General features: G+C 37.3%; 1 pseudogene; it reads right to left on the bottom strand.

The window, feature by feature from the left end:
- Positions 1–1,710: 1,710 nt before the first annotated feature.
- Positions 1,711–5,145, bottom strand: LOC129024132 (chromosome-associated kinesin KIF4A-like; annotated as a pseudogene).
- Between the last annotated feature and the right edge of the window lie 12,273 nt (positions 5,146–17,418).

The following is a 17,418-nucleotide window of genomic DNA, read 5'->3' as shown; positions in this document are numbered from 1 at the left end:
TGTGATATAATATATATAAGAATAATATTCAACCTTAAAAAAGAAGCAAATTCTGTCATTTGTTACAAAATGAATGGACCTAGAAGGCATTATGTTAAGTAAAATAAACTAGACACAGAACAAAAACTGTATTCTTTTACTTATTTGTGGTATGTAAATTAGTCAAACTCATAGATACATGGAATAGAATGGTGGTTTCTAAAGACTGAGGTAAGGGAGAAATGGAAAGGTGATAGTTTGAGGGTCAAAATTTCAGTTATGCATGATAAATTATTTCTGGAGCTCTACTGTATAGCATAGGGACCATATCTAACAATACTCTATTGTATACTTAAAATTGCCAAAAGAAATAGATCTTATATTAAATGTTCTTAACATTAAAAAACAAGAAAAAAGGTATTAATAACAAACGGGACAGGCGGAAACTTTGGTAGATGATGTATATGTTTAGAGTGTTGATGGTGGTGATCGTTACACAGGTATATACCCAGTCCCAATTTATCAATATGTATATATTAAATGTGTAAAGCTTTTTAATATGTCAATCATACCTTAATAAGGTGGTTTAAAAAAATGAAAGTGGGAATGGCTTTATTAATTTCAGACAGAGCAGACTTAAGAGCAAGGGACATTATCAGTGAGCAGAAAAAAATGAAATAATAAAAATTAAAGCAGAAATCAATGCATTCGGAAACAGGAAATCAATAGAGAAAATAAACAGATCAAAAGGTGGTTCTTTGAAAAGATTAATACAAATGAAAAACCTCTAGCCAGGCTAATTAAGAAAGAAAAAGCGAGTGCTAATTCAGGGCCTAGACTTCTAGTGACTCTGAGGCAGAACCAAAGTAGCATGCACCCAGGGAAATTCCTGTTCCTGCCCGCCTGTCTGCCTGTGACCTGTGTACCTGTTATGAAACTCTAGGGCCACCTGATGTTTGTGCTTGCAGGATGGTTTTGAACAGAAATAATACTTGTTTACTGTAGGAGCCCTAGTTTTTATTTTTCTGTCCTATGAATGCTGTGAAATGATTTATTCCTTTCAGGCCAGGAATCTCACAGGCATATATACCTCTAGGTTAGGATTATCCTAACTCACTAAAGGTGTCAGGATATTGGGGCTGAGAGGAGTTTGGGCTGTTAAAAATAACAGTGTTTGTCTCTCAAACTGGTGACCAAGAAATAGCTAAGACAATTTTGGTGCTTTACCTATCTCTGCAAAGAATGGATAATTTGGCATACCATTAATTACAACCTCCAGTCATATCAAACAAAACTACCCTAAAAGAAAAACTAATGGGTACTCTTGAAAAAGTTTAAATATCAGAAGATTAAAAAGACTTTAGAATTTGGAAAAAAAAAGGAAAACAGAAAACATTAATTACTAATATCTAAAATGAAAAGCGGACATCACTATAAATCCTATGGAGATTGAAATGATACTAAGCAATTTGTTTTCAACTTTTATTTTAGGTTCAAGGGGTACATGTGCAAGTTAGTTACAAGAGTATATTGCATGACCCTGAGGTTTGGGGTATTAATGATCCCATCACCCAGATAGTGAGCATAGTACCCAGTAGGTAATTTTTAAAAAAATTCTCAGGCATCCCAATTCCTCTGCCATCTAGTAGTCCCCAGTGTCTATTGTTCCCAACTTTTTATCTATGTGCACTCAGTGTTTAGCTCCCACTTTTATGTGAGAACATGTAGAATTCAGTTTTCTTCTCCTGCATTAATTTTCTTAGGATAACGACTTCCAACTACATCTGTGTTTCTGCAAAAAAACATGATTTCATTCTGTTTGATGGCTGTGTAGTATTCCATGGTGATACATACTACAGTTTCTTTTTTTTTTTTTTTTGTAGGTGGGTTAAGGTTTATTTACTTACATAACATTTAAAAATAATTCATTGGGTGGCTGGCAAGATGGCCAAATAGGAACAGCTCCAGTCTGCAGCTCCCAGGAAGATCAATGCAGAAGGCGGCTGATTTTTGCATTTTCATGTGAGGTACATGGCTCATCTAATTGGGACTGGTTAGGCAGTAGGTGCAGCCCATCGAGGGCAAGCAGAAGCAGGGTGGAGTGTTGCCTCACATGGGAAGCACAAGGGGTTGGGGAACTCCCTTCGCTAGCCAAGGGAAGCCATGAGGGACTGTGTTATGAGGAAGGGTGCATTCCAGCGCACATACTATGCTTTTCCAACAGTCTTTACAACCCTCAGACCAGCAGATTCCCTCCGGTGCCTACACCTCCAGGGCCCTTGGTTGCAAGCACAAAACTAAGCAGCCATTTGGGCAGGCACCGAGCTAGCTGCAGGAGGTTTTCTGTTTTGTTTTTTTGTTTGTTTGTTTTTCATACCCCAGTGACACTTGGAATACCAGAAAGGCAGAACCATTCACTCCCCAGGAAAGGGGGCTGAAGCCAGGGAGCCAAGTGGTCTAGCTCAGTGGATCCCACCCCACAGAGCCCAGCAAAAGCTAAGATCCACTGGCTTGAAATTCTCACCGCCAGCACGGCAGCCTGAAGTCAACCTAGGATGCTCCAGCTTGGTGGAGGGAGGGGCCTCCACCATTACTGAGGCTTGAGTAGGTGGTTTTCCCTTCACAGTGTAAAGAAAGCCGCTGGGAAGTTTGAAAAGGGTGGAGCCCAACACAGCTCAGCAAAGCCACTGTAGCCAGACTGCCTCTTTACGTTCCTCCTCTCTGGGCATGGCATCTCTGAAAGAAAGGCAGCATTCCCAGTCAGGGGCTTATAGATAAAACTCCCATTTCCCTGGGACAGAGCACCTGGGGAAAGGGGCGGCTGTGGGTGCAACTTCAGCAGACTTAAACGTTCCTGCCTCCTGGCTCTGATGAGAGCAGTGGATTTCTACATTTTCTTTCAATTCCTGGTCTTCCAAAGCCTCCACCAGCTTTTGAAGATCCAGTTTTCTGGCTGCATGCTGCCTTAGCTCTTCTAGCTTGGCGTTAATTTTTTTTTTTTTTTTTTGAGACGTTGTCTCACTCTGTCGCCCAGGCTGGAGTGCAGTGGCGCCATCTCCGCTCATTGCAAGCTCCGCCTCCAGGATTCACGCCACTCTCCTGCCTCAGCCTCCCCAGTAGCTGGGACTACAGGCGCCTGCCACCACCATGCCAGGCTAATTTTTTGTATTTTTAGTAGAGAGGGGTTTCACCGTGTTAGGCAGGATGGTCTCACTCTCCTAACATCGTGATCCGCCCACCTTGGCCTCCCAAAGTGCTGGGATTACAGGCGTGAGCCACCGCGCCCAGCGGCGTTCATTTTTTCATTCACTTGCTCTGTCAAAATGATCCCCTCCAACATCTGGGCTGTCTGACGAGCTGCCTCACTCAGACCACGACTTAATTTTTTATTCTACATCAGGGATTGTAGATTCTCTGATGGTTACACATTTATAGATCCAGGCAGGGTACCTCCATGGGCTTGTAGGAACCAGACTTGTAGCCGTTGTACCTGTTGCTTTAGATGGTTAAGTTCAACTATCTGGGGATCAATATTAACAACAGGTTTGTTCCTGGTTTTTCTTGCTCTGTCAGCATAGCGAAGGGTATTTAGTTTCCTCTAGATTGGAGCCAGCAGGACTCACACAGGCTATTATAAGAGTATGGTTATTACCACTTAGAGAATCTTGAAGCAGTCGAGCCAACTTGGAATCTCCGTAGGACACAAAGTCACCCTTTTTGTCTTCTCCAAGAGCACCGATTACATTTCCCAAGCATAGAAGGCCTTGGTTAATATTAATACTCTCTTTTAGATGATCCCCTTCAGCCTTGGTTTTCTTCTCTCTTTCTGATCCAGCGAGGTCTACAAGATGCTGCTTGGAGCTAAAGCTTCTATTCTTGTCACTTTTCTTTCTCTGCTCTATGGAGACTGTAAAGATGGCATGAGATTGGGATGACTGGGGGTTCATAGCTGTGGAAGCCACAGTCCTAAAGTTGTTACCCTGCTCCAAATAGGAAACAGTATCCAAGGCAACTAAAACAGTCTGCTCAGTGAGTATCACAATCTTTTTGCTATAGAATACACATTCTTTTCCTCAGTACATGGATCATTCTCAAGGATAGATCATAAGATATGGCACAAAACAAGACTTAAAACATTCAAAAAAAATAATATCAAGTATCATCTGTAATCACAAAGGAATAAAATTAGAAATCAATAACCTTAAGATTGTCCCATATATTTATTTGAGCTTTCTCACAAGATAGGCGTAGAAGATCCAAAATTTCTTCATTGTAAATCTCTAAGTAAGACATGTTCAGAGTAAATTCCAAGTCACTCTTTTTATCAGTTTCTTTGAAGAGCAGTTGTATTACCCTAGGAATAACCCCAACTGTTGGTTCGTTCTCTTGCTCTGCAGTGTATGCACCTCCCATTGAATACGTGTTTTTCCAGAGCAAGTCTGCCCATAGACCAGGACTGTTGCATTATATCATTTAAATATGCCTTTTATGAGTTGTGCTATTGCTGTATTGAAGACTTCTTCCTGTTCATTACAGGAGTCAAACACAAAATCACAGTTCAAGGATTTATCAGTACCAACCGCTACCTGAGGCTTCCTGGGCATGAAGGAAAGGCATAAGCAGCAGCCCTCGCTAATCTCTTTGGGGACCAGAGGGCAACAACACAGTGCCACTCTTATAGGAATTCCCTTCACCTCTTCCTTCATGATCCTATCTCAGCACCGCCTCAAACTCAATGTCTTTTCTTGGTTCTCCCCAGGTCTCCCCTTACTACAGTTTCTTTATCCAGTCCACTGTTGATGGAGATCTGGGTTGATTTCATGTCTTTGCTATTGTGAATAGTGCTGCAATAAACATATGAGTACATGTGTTTTTTTGGTAGAAAAATATATATTATAAAGGTGACCAGGGGTGGTAGCTCACACCTGTAATCCCAGTACATTGGGAGGCTGAGGTGGGAGGATCCCTTGAACTCAGGAGTTCAAGACCAGTCTGGCCCACATGGTGAAACCCTGCCTTTACTAAAAACACAAGAAAAATTAGCCAGGAGTGATGGCACACACCCATAATCCCAACTATTCAGGTTGCTGAGGCAAAAGAATCCTTTGGACCTGGGAAGAGGGGTTGTAGTGAGCTGAGATTGCACCACTGCACTCCAGCCAGGGCGATGAAGTGAGGCTCTGTTGAAAAAAAAATAAAAATAAAAATAAATAAATAAATAAATGAATACATAAATAAATAAAGAATTTATTTTTGAAAGGAATATCTTCAACAGCTCTATGCACACAAAGTTGATAATCTTCATGAAATGGACAAAGTTCTTGAAAGACACAATCTGCCATGTCTCACACCAAAAAAATTACATAATCTGAATAGGCTTACATATATTAAAGGAATTGAGTAATTAATTAATGATATTAATATTTAACAATAATAGATACAATATAAGTTTTAAGGATAAGAAATACGATTTAACCAGAAATAAAAAAAATTGTTTAAATTATAAAGACAATTATGCAAAACTCTCAACCCACTCTAACAATCAGTGTCCAAAGAAAAAGTAAATGGCATACTCAAAGGGTTTAACTGAAAAAAGTTTAATGAAAAGATTATTTAGAAACATAAAAGCAGGGTGACATATTTTATACATATACCACATTTTGTTTTTTCCAATAATCAACTGATGGAAATTTGTGTTGTTTCCACTTGTGGGATACTATGTATAATGCTGCCATAAAATTTTTGTACAAGTTTTGTTGTGGATATATGTTTTTATTTCCCTTAGGTAGATACTAGGAGTGGAATTGCTGGGTCATAATACATATGGGTCATACCATATGTAGCTTTATGTTTAACTTTTCCAGGAACTGCTATCCTGTTTCTGAAAAGGCTGCACCTTCCAGTTCATTTTTCAACTCTAGCATAACTCTGATAGTCAAAACTGAAAAAATATGTTGAAGTTTCTTAAGGCTTGATTCTGGGTCTTTCCCCATCTCAGCATTGGAGCCATCTTACAAATTCTGAATTTGAATAAATTGAGGTTAGTCTTGCACTTTCTGCTAAAAAAAAGTAAAAACTACATAAAATAAAATAAATAAAAATAAAAAACAGCCTCACTACTTTCTTATTTTGTTCAGTGGTTACTTATTCAACAAGAAAAACATGACTTGATCAATAAAATTGACTAAATGATTGGAATGAACATATACAGAAGAAAAATCAAACAAATAAACAATAATCCAATAATTGATGAGATATAAATTACAATAGAAAGTTTTTTACCTGTCAATTGATAAACAGCAAGATACAATGCCAGTGAAGATATAGTAATAATAGCTACTATGTTTTGAGTGCTTAATATAGGCCATGTGCTTTACATGCATTATTTCATTTAACTTTCCTATTATCATATTAGGCAGATACTTTTATTAATTCCATTTTATAGTACAGAAAAATGTGCCAAAGTCATGAAGCTAGTAACTCATGGTACTGGGATTTGAGTCCAGATAATCTGACTCACTCCCCTGGGTATCTATAATTTTCTACCTTTAGAAATGAGTGTTTCATGTTCCATTCATGTATATCTTTCCTTCGTGTCTGCACACATAGATGAGAGGAGGTCTAACAAAATAATACAGAAAAGCAACGCTATGATAGGAAATAAATAAGATCAATAGAATAGGTGGGTTGTCTTCTACATGCTTTTCTTCAGAGAACATAGAAGAACCAAATCTTATCTAAAAGAGGACTATGAAGATCCTTCTTGCCCTACAGAATTCCAGGCCTTGACATTGCAGGGGAATGTTAAAATACAGCCAGGACCCTGTGGTGGAGGAAAGAATAGAGTGGAAAATAGAGACAAATTAAACTATTGGAGCTATGTGGAAATCTGTGTCACCATTTGAGGCTTTTTAAAATAGTCTTTAAAAAGATGCAACCCACTGGAGAAAATGAAAATCTATTTTGTACTACCCAGAGGATTTCTACTAAATTCATTAGTGTAGAAAATTCCAAATGTATGCAAAGATAGAAAGATATGATTAGCCTTTATGTGTATAGCCACCACCCAATTTTTATCAATATATGGCCAGTGTTGATTCATCAGTTGCCCTTCTTCATTTTTTATCCTATCTGCAAATACTTAAATATATACCTTGAAATAATACATATTATTTTTGAAAACATAGTATTATTATACACCTAAAATTATATTTTTAATTTATTTTTGTAGGGACCAGGTAAGTGAATACTTATGTGGCAAATGAGATATTTTGATACAGGCATACAATGTGTAATAATCAAATCAGGATAAATGAGGTATTAATCACCTCAACCGTTTATTCTTTATGTTACAAACAATCCAATTATACTCTTTTAGTTATTTTTAAAATGTACAAATAAATTAATTTTTACTATAGTCACCCTGTTGTCCTGACAAATACTAAGTCTTATTTGTTCTTTCTATGTTTTTATACCAAATAACGATCCCCACTTCCTCCCTCATCTCCCACTACACTTCCCAGCATCTGGTAACCATCCTTCTACTCTCTATCTGCATGAGTTCAATTGTTTTGATTTTTAGCTCTCAAAAATAAGTGAGGGTATTACTGAGGGATCCTGGCAGATGAGAGGCAGGACTAGATTGCAGCTCTAGACAGAGCAGCATGTGGAGGCTTGCATTGTGAAGTTTAACTCCAGATCAACTCCAAAAACAAACCAGCAATCCTGGGAGGATCCTCTGAAGTAAGCAGACTGCGTTTGCAAGACCCAGGAGAAACCCCAAATACTGTGAGTGCCCCAACTGCGGAAGTGGGAAAGGGAGACCCTCCTCTCCCAAACACACCCCCACACTGGAAAAGCTGAAGGTCTATTCGCAGGAGAAGTTTCTGACTTTATGTGGAGCTGAGTCAAGTTAGAGAGCCAAGCCGAGTGAAATACAGGGGTAGAAGAAGCAGCAGAAAGGCCCTGGGAGCTCGCTGGGTCTTCAAGCAGTCCATTCCTGCCTGACACCACAGGGATCCATCAGGAGGATGGCCAGAGGAGCAGGGGTAAAACTCCAAAGGGAGAAAAAATTCTCTAGCTGAACTGTGTAATAATTTGAACAGGGCAAGAAGCCTCCTGGCCAGAACTCGAAGGATGGTGCGAATCTAGCATGCGGACTTCACAGACAGGGGGAAGAACTAAAGCCCTTTTCCTTCACATCTGAGAGGCAGAAAACCTCAGGCAAGTTTTTAAGCCCATCTCACCCTCCATCTGGAAACAGACTCAGGACTGTTGGGAGAAGCACAGTGGGAGTGAGACCAGCCCTTTGGTTTGCCTGGGAGCTGGATGAGGCCTGTTACTGCCAGCTTTCCCTGACTTCCCTGACAACCAGCATGACTCAGAAGAGGCAGTCAGAATCCTCCTAGGTACACAATTCCAGTGAACTGGGAATCTCATCCCCATCCCCCACAGCAGCCATAGCAAGACCCACCCAAGGAGAGTCTGAGCTCAGACATGCCTAGCCTGCCCCCACCTGATGGTCCTTCCCTATCCACCTTGGTAGAAAAAGAAAAAAGGCATTTAATCTTGGGAGTTCTAGGGCCCTGCCTACCACCAGTCCCTGTCCACACTACTACAACTGATGCTTTCTGGAAAACTCCACCTACTGACAGGAGGCCAACCAGCACAAAAAAAGAGCATTAAACTACCAAAGCTAAGGACCCTCACAGAGTCCATTGCACCCTCTGCCACCTCCACCAGAACAGGAACTGGTATCCATAGCCGAGAGACCCATAGATGGCTCACATCACAGGACTCTGTGCAGACAACCCCCAGTACCAGCCCGGAGCCGGGTAGACTTGCTGGGTGGCTAGACCTAGAAGAGAGACAATAATCACTGCAGTTTGGCTCACAGGAAGCCACATCCACTGGAAAAGGGGAAGAGTACTACATCAAGGGAACACTCTGTGAGACAAAAATTCTGAACGATAGACTTCAGTCCTAGACCTTCCCTCTGACAGAGCCCACCCAAATGAGAAGAAACCAGAAAAACAACCCTAGTAATATGACAAAGCAAGGCTCTTCAACATCCCCCAAAAATCACACTAGTTCACCAGCCATGGATCCAAACCAAGAAGAAATCCATGATTTACCTGAAAAAGAATTCAGGAGGTTAGTTATTAAGCTAATCAGGGAAGGACAAGAGAAAGGCAAAGCCCAATGCAAAGAAATAAAAAAAAAAAAAAAGGATACAAGAAATGAAGGGAGAGATATTCAAGGAAATAGGTAGTTTAAAGAAAAAAAACAATAAAAAATTTGGGAAACTGCAGACATACTTTTAGAAATGGAAAATGCTCTGGAAAGTCTCAGCAATAGAATTGAACAAATAGAAGAAAGAAATTCAGAGCTTGAAGACAAGGTCTTTGAATTAACTCAATCCAACAAAGAAAAAGAAAAAAGAATAAGAAAATATGAACTAAGCCTCCAAGAAGTCTGGGACTGTGTTAAGTGACAAAACCTAAGAATAATTGGTGTACCTGAAGAAGACAATTCTAAAAGCTTGGAAAACATATTTGGGGGAATAATCAAGGAAACCTTACCTGGCCTTGCTAGAGACCTAGACATGCAAATACAAGAAGCACAAAGAACACCTGGGAAATTCATTGCTAAAAGATCTTCAACTACACACATTGTCATCAGGTTATCCAAAGTTAAGACAAAGGAAAGAATCTTAAGAGCTGTGAGACAGAAGCACCAGGTAACCTATAAAGTGTAACCTACTAGATTAACAGCAGATATCTCAGCAGAAACTCTACAAGCTAGAAGGGATTGGGACCTATCTTCAACCTCCTCAAGCAAAACAATTATCAGCCAAGAATTTTGTATCCAGCAAATCTAAGCATCATACATGAAGGAAAGATACAGTCATTTTCAGACAAATTCTCTGAGAATTTGCCATTACCAAGCCACCACTACAAGAACTGTGAAAAGGAGCTCTAAATCTTGAAGCAAATCCTGGAAACCCATCAAACCAGAACCTCTTTAAAGCATAAATCACACAGGACCTATAAAACAAAAATACAAGTTAAAAAGCAAAACAAGCAAACAAAAAGTACACAGGCAACAAAGAGCATGATGAATGCAATGGTACCTCACATTTCAATACTAACGTTGAATGTAAATGGCCTAAATGCTCCACTTAAAAGACACAGAAGTGCAGAATGGATAAGAACTCATGAACCAAATATCTGCTGCCTTCAGGAGACTCATCTAACACATAAGAACTCACATAAACTTAAAGAGGCAGAAAAAGGCATTTCATGCAAATGGACACCAAAAGTGAGCAGGGGCAGCTATTCTTATATCAGACAAAACAAACTTTAAAGCAACAGCATTTAAAAGAGACAACGATGGACATTATATAATGGCAAAATGCCTTGTCCAACAGGAAAATATCAGAATCTTAAACATATAGGCATCTAACACTGGAGCTCTCAAATGTATAAAACAATTACTAATAGACTTAAGAAATGAGATAGCAACACAATAATAGTGGGGGACTACAATACTCCACTGACAGCACTAGACGGGTCATCAAGAAAGAAAGTCAACAAAGAAACAATGGATTTAAACTATACCTTGGAACAAATGGACTTAACAGATATATATATATATATATATATATATATATATATATATATATACACATAACATTTCATCCAAAAATTGCAGAATACACATGATTCAACAGCACATGGAACTTTCTCCAACATAGACCATGTGATGGGCCATAAAATGAGCCTTAATAAATTTAAGAAAATTGAAATTATATCAAGCACTCTCTCAGACCACAGTGGAATATAACTGGAAATCGACTCCTAAAGGAACCTCCAAAACCATGCAAATACATGGAAATTAAATAACCTGCTTCTGAATAAGCATTGGGTCAAAAATGAAATCAAGATGGAAATTAAAACATTCTTCAAGCTTAATGACACTAGTGACACAACCTATAAAAACCTCTGGGATACAGCTAAGGCAGTGCTAATAGTAAAGTTCATAGCCCTAAAGGCCTATATCAAAAAATCAGAAAGAGCACAGACAATCTAAGATCACACTCAAAGGAACTAGAAAAACAAGAACAAACCAAACCCAAACCCAGCAGAAGAAAGGAAATAACCAAGATCAGAGCAGAACTAGATGAAATAGAAACAAACAAACAAACAAAAAATACAAAAGATAAGTAAAACAAAAAGCTGGTTCTTTGAAAAGATAAATAAAATTGATAGAGCATTAGCAAGATTAACCAAGAAGAGAGAAAATCCAAGTAACCTCATTAAGAAATGAAACAGGAGATATTACAATTGACACCACTGAAATACAAAAGATCACTCAAGGCTAATATGAACACCTTTACACAAATAAGCTGGAAAACCTAGAAGAGATGGTTGAATTCCTGGAAAAAATACAACCCTCCTACCTTAAATCAGGAAGAACTAGATACCCTGAATAGACCAATAACAAGCAGTGAGATTGAAATTGTAATTAATAAGTTACCAACAAAAATGTCCAGGAGCAGACAGATTCACAGCAGAATTCTACCAGACAGTCAAAGAAGAATTGGCACCAAGTATTTTGACAATATTCCACAAGATAGAGAAAGAAGGAAACCTCCCTAATTAATTCCATAAAGCCAGCATCACCCTAACACCAAAACCAGAAAAGGACACAACCAAAAAAGAAAACTACAGACTTATATCCTTGATGAACATGGATGCTAAAATCCTTAACAAAATACAAGTTAAGTGATTCCAGCAACATATCAAAAATATAATCCATCATGATCAACACTTCTACACTGCTGGTGGGAATGTAAACAAGTACAGCCACTATAGAAATCAGTATGGATATTCCTTAAAGAACTAAAAGTACAACTACCATTTGATCCAGCAATCCCACTACTGGGTATCTACCCAGAGGGAAAGAAGTCATTATTCAAAAAAGATACTTGCACATGAATGTTTATAGAAGCACAATTTACAATTGCAAAATTGTGGAACCAACCCAAATGCCAATCAATCAATGAGTGGATAAAGAAACTGTGATATATATAATGGAATACTATGCAGCCATAAAAAGGTATGAATTAACAGCATTTGCAGTGACTGGATGAGACTGGAGACTATTATTCTAAGTGAAGTAACTCCGGAATGGAAGATCAAACATTGTATGTTCTCACTGATATGTGGGAGATAAGCCATGAGGATACAAAGGTGTAAGAATGATACAATGGACTTTGGGGACTTGGGGGGTAGAGTGGGAGGAGGGCAAGGGATAAAAGACTACAAATATGGTGCAGGGAATACTGCTCAGGTGATGCGTGCACCAAAATCTCACAAATCACCACTAAAGAACTTATTCATATAACCAAATATCACCTGTACCCCAATAACTTATGGAAAAATAAATAAAATAAATAAATGAAAAAATAAGTGAGAAAGTATGATGTTTGCCTTTCTATGCCTGGCTTATTTCGCTTAACATAATAACCACGTGTTCCATTTGTGTTGTTACAAATGACAGGTTCTAATTATTTTTGTGGCTGAATAGTACTCCATTGTGTAAATATAGCATAATTTTTATCGATTCATCTGTTGATGGCCATTTAGATGTCTTCCAAGTCTTGGTTATTATTAATAGTGCCGCCATAAACACGGGAGTGCAGATATCTCTTTGATACTGATTTTCTTTATTTTGAGTATATACCTAGCAGTGAGATTGCTGAATCATATAGTACCTCTATTTTTACCTTTTGAGGATCTTCCAAATTGTTCTCCATAATGGTTATACTAATTCGCATTCCTACCAACAGTGTACAAGGGATCCCTTTTCTCCACATTCTTAGCTGTATTTGTTATTGCCTGACTTTTGGATAAGAGTAATTTTATATGGGGTAAGATAATATCTCACTGTAGTCTTTGCATTTTTCTGATGATCAATGATATTGAGCACCTTGGCATATAACTGTTTAATATTTGTACGTATTTTTTGAGAAATAGCTATTCAGATCTTTTATTCATTTTAAAATTGGATTATTATATTTTTTCTGTAGAGTTGTTTGAGCTTCTTATATAATGTAATTATTAATCCTTTGTCAGATGAATATTTTGAAAATATTTACTCCCATCCTGTGAGGTGTCTCTTCACTTTGTTAATTGTTTTCTTTATTGTGCAGAGGACTTTTAACTTAATATAATTCCACCTGTCCGTTTTTGTTTTGGTTGTCAGTTCTCACAGGATATTGTTCAAGAAATATTTGCCCAGTCCAATGTCATGGAGAGTTTCTCAATCTATTTCATAGAAGAAGTCTTAGATTTAAGTATTTAATCCATTTTTAATTTATTTTGATATATGGGGAGAGATAGGCGTGTAGTTTAAGTATTTGCATATGGACTGCCAGTTTCCCCAGCACCATTTATTGGAGATACTGCCCTTTTTCCAATGTATGTTCTTGACATCTTTGTCAAAAATGAGTTTACTGTAGATGTATGGACTTAACTCTGGATTATGTCCTCTGTTCAATTGATGTATGTGTCTGTTTCTCATGCCAGTACCATACTGTTTTGGTTACTATAGATAGCTCTGTAGTATAATTTAGAGTCAGGTACCATGATTCCTCCAGTTTTGTTCTTTTTGCCTAGGATAGCTTTGGCTATTCTGTGTCATTGTTACTCCATATATATTTTTACATTATTTATTCCATTTTTGTTAGGAAGGTCATTGGTATTTTTATAGGATTGCATTGTATCTGTTGATTGCTTTGGGTATTATAGACATTTTTAAAGTATTGAATTCTCCTATCCATGAAGATGAAATATCTTTTCATTTTTGTATCTTCTTCACTTTCTAGCATCAATATTTTATAGTTTTTATTGTAGAGATCTTTCACTTATTTGGTCAAAAGAATGTCTAGGTATTCTCTTTTATTTGTAGCTGTTGTAAGTGGCATTAGCTTCTGGATTTCTTTCACAGATTTTTTTGCTGTTGTCATGTAAAAACGGTACTAATTTTGTATGTTAATAACGTGTACGTGAATTTCCTGAATTTATCAGTTGGAATAGTTTTGTGGTGGATTCTTTAGGTTTTTTCCAAATATAAGATCATATCACCTGCAAACAAGGATAATTTGACTTCTTTCTTTCCAATTTGGATGTTCTTTATTTCTTTCTCTTGTCTTATTGCTCTAAATAAGTCTTCTAGTACCATGTTGAAAAACAGAAGTGACAGTGGATATCCTTGTCTTGTTGCAGATCTTAGAGGAAAGGTTTTCTGGTTTTCCTCATTTCAAATGATACTACTTATGCGTCTGTCATATATGGCTTTCATTTATGTTTAGGTATGTTCCTTTTATAATAAGTGTTTTGAGAGTTTGGATTGTGAAATAACTTTGAATATTATCAAATACTTTTTCTATAATACATCAATTGAAATTATCATATGGCTTCTGTCCTTTATTTACTATATGATGTATCACATTGATTAGATTCTGTATGTTGAACCATACTTGCATCCTGAGGATAAATCCCACTTCATCATGATGAATGATTTTTCTAATGTATTGTTGAATCCAGTCCGCTAGTGCTTTGATGAGGATTTTTTCTTCAATATTCATCAGGGATATTCATTGGCTTCTAGTTTTCTTTTTTTGCTGTGTCTTCCTCTGGTTTTGATATCAGGGTAATACTGGACTCATACAATGAGTTTGGAAGTGTTCCCTTCTCCTTTGTTTTTCAAAATAGTTTGGGTTGAATTGGTGTTATTGAATTCTTTAAATGCCTGGTAAAATTCAGCAAAGAAGCCATTGGATCCCAGACTTTTCTTTGTTTGGAGTCTTTTTATTACAGCTTCCATCTCATTACTTGTTATTGGTCTGTTCACATTTTAAATTTCTTCATGATTCAGTCTCTGTCGTTGGTATGTGTCTAGGAATTTATCCATTTCCTCTAAATTTTCCAGTTTATTGGCGTATAGTTGCTCATAGTAGCCACTAATAATCCTCTGAATTTCTGCAGTATCAGTTTTAATGTCTCTTTTTTCATCTCCGATTTTATTATTTGGGTCTTCTTACTATTTTTGTAGTTAGTCTGGATAAACTTTCCTCAATTTTATCTTTTAAAAAAATCAACTTTTTGTTTCAACGACCTTTTGTGTTATTTCCTTCATTTAAATGTTTCCGTCTTAGTACTACTTTCACTGTATCCCACAGATTTTGGTATGTTGTGTTTCCTTTATCAATCATTTCAAGAAATTTTTTAATTTCCTTCTTAATTTCTTCATTGAACCACTGGTCATTTACAAGCATGTTGTTTAACTTTCATGTGTATGTATAGTTTTCAAAATTTCTCTGGTTATTGATTTCTAATTTTATTCCTTTGTGATTACAGATGATACTTGATTTTTTTTTTGAATGTTTTAAGTCTTGTTTTGTGGCATATCGTATGATCTATCCTTGAGAATGATCCATGTACTGAGGAAAAGAATGTGTATTCTATAGCTATTGGATGAAATAATTTGTAAATATCTTTTAGGTCTATTTGTTCTGTACTGCATATAAAATTCTTCGTTTATTTTCTGTTTGGAAGATCTGCCCAATGCTGAAAGCGAAGTGTTAAAGTCTCCAGCTACTATTGTATTAGATTATATTTTTCTCTTTAATTCTAATATTTGCTTTATATATCTCTGTGCTACTATGTTGAGTGCATATATATTTATAATTGTTATACCTTCTTGCTTAATTATCCCCATTATCGTAATACAGTGACCTCTGTTTCTTTTTTTTTTAATTTCATTATCATTATACTTTAAGTTTTAGGGTACATGTGCATAATGTGCAGGTTAGTTACATATGTATACATGTGCCATGCTGGTGTGCTGCACCCATTAACTTGTCATTTAGCATTAGGTATATCTCCTAAAGCTATCCTTCCCCACTCCCGCCACCCCACAACAGTCCCCAGAGTGTGATGTTCCCTTTCCTGTGTCCATGTGTTCTCATTGTTCAATTCCCACCTATGAGTGAGAATATGTGGTGTTTGGTTTTTTGTTCTTGGGATAGTTTACTGAGAACGATGATTTCCAATTTCATCCATGTCTCTACAAAGGACATGAACTTATCCTTTTTTATGGCTGCATAGTATTCCATGGTGTATATGTGCCACATTTTCTGAATCCAGTCTATCATTGTTGGACATTTGGGTTGGTTCCAAGTCTTCGCTATTGTGAATAGTGCCGCAATAAACATACGTGTGCATGTGTCTTTATAGCAGCATGATTTATAGTCCTTTGGGTGTATACCCAGTAATGGGATGGCTGGGTCAAATGGTATTTCTAGTTCTAGATCCCTGAGGAATCACCACACTGACTTCAACAATGGTTGAACTAGTTTACAGTCCCACCAACTGTGTAAAAGTGTTCCTATTTTTCCACATCCTCTCCAGCACCTGTTGTTTCCTGACTTTTTAATGATCACTATTCTAACTGATGTGAGATGGTATCTCATTTTGGTTTTGATTTGCAATTCTCTGATGGCCAGTGATGGTGAATATTTTTTCATGTGTTTTTTGGCTGCATAAATGTCTTCTTTTGAGAAGTGTCTGTTCATGTCCTTTGCCCACTTTTTGATGGGATTGTTTGTTTTTTTCTTGTAAATTTGTTTGAGTTCATTGTAGATTCTGGATATTAGCCCTTTGTCAGATGAGTAGGTTGCGAAAATTTTCTCCCATTTTGTAGGTTGCCTGTTCACTCTGATGGTAGTTTCTTTTGCTGTGCAGAAGCTCTTGAGTTTAATTAGATCCCATTTGTCAATTTTTGCTTTTGTTGCCATTGCTTTTGGTGTTTAGACATGAAGTCCTTGCCCATGCCTATGTCCTGAATGGTAACGCCTAGGTTTTCTTCTAGGGTTTTTATGGTTTTAGGTGTAACGTTTAAGTCTTTAATCCATCTTGAATTAATTTTTGTATAAGCTGTAAGAAAGGGATCCAGTTTTAGCTTCCTCCATATGGCTAGCCAGTTTTCCCAGCACCATTTATTAAATAGGGAATCCTTTCCCCATTGCTTGTTTTTCTCAGGTTTGTCAAAGATCAGATACTTGTAGATATGTGGCATTATTTCTGATGGCTCTGTTCTGTTCCATTGATCTATATCTCTGTTTTGGTACCAGTACCATGCTGTTTTGGTTACTGTAGCCTTGTAGTATAGTTTGAAGTCAGGTAGTGTGATGCCTCCAGCTTTGTTCTTTTGGCTTAGGATTGACTTGGTGATGCGGGCTCTTTTTTGGTTCCATATGAACTTGAAAGTAGTTTTTTCCAATTCTGTGAAGAAAGTCATTGGTAGCTTAATGGGGATGGCATTGAATCTATAAATTACTTTGGGCAGTATGGCCATTTTCACGATATTGAT

Source organism: Pongo pygmaeus, chromosome X (assembly GCF_028885625.2).
Source record: "Pongo pygmaeus isolate AG05252 chromosome X, NHGRI_mPonPyg2-v2.0_pri, whole genome shotgun sequence".
Classification (NCBI taxonomy): domain Eukaryota; kingdom Metazoa; phylum Chordata; class Mammalia; order Primates; family Hominidae; genus Pongo; species Pongo pygmaeus.
Note: the sequence above shows the minus strand (reverse complement) of the source record. Positions and strands in the feature narration are given on the sequence as shown.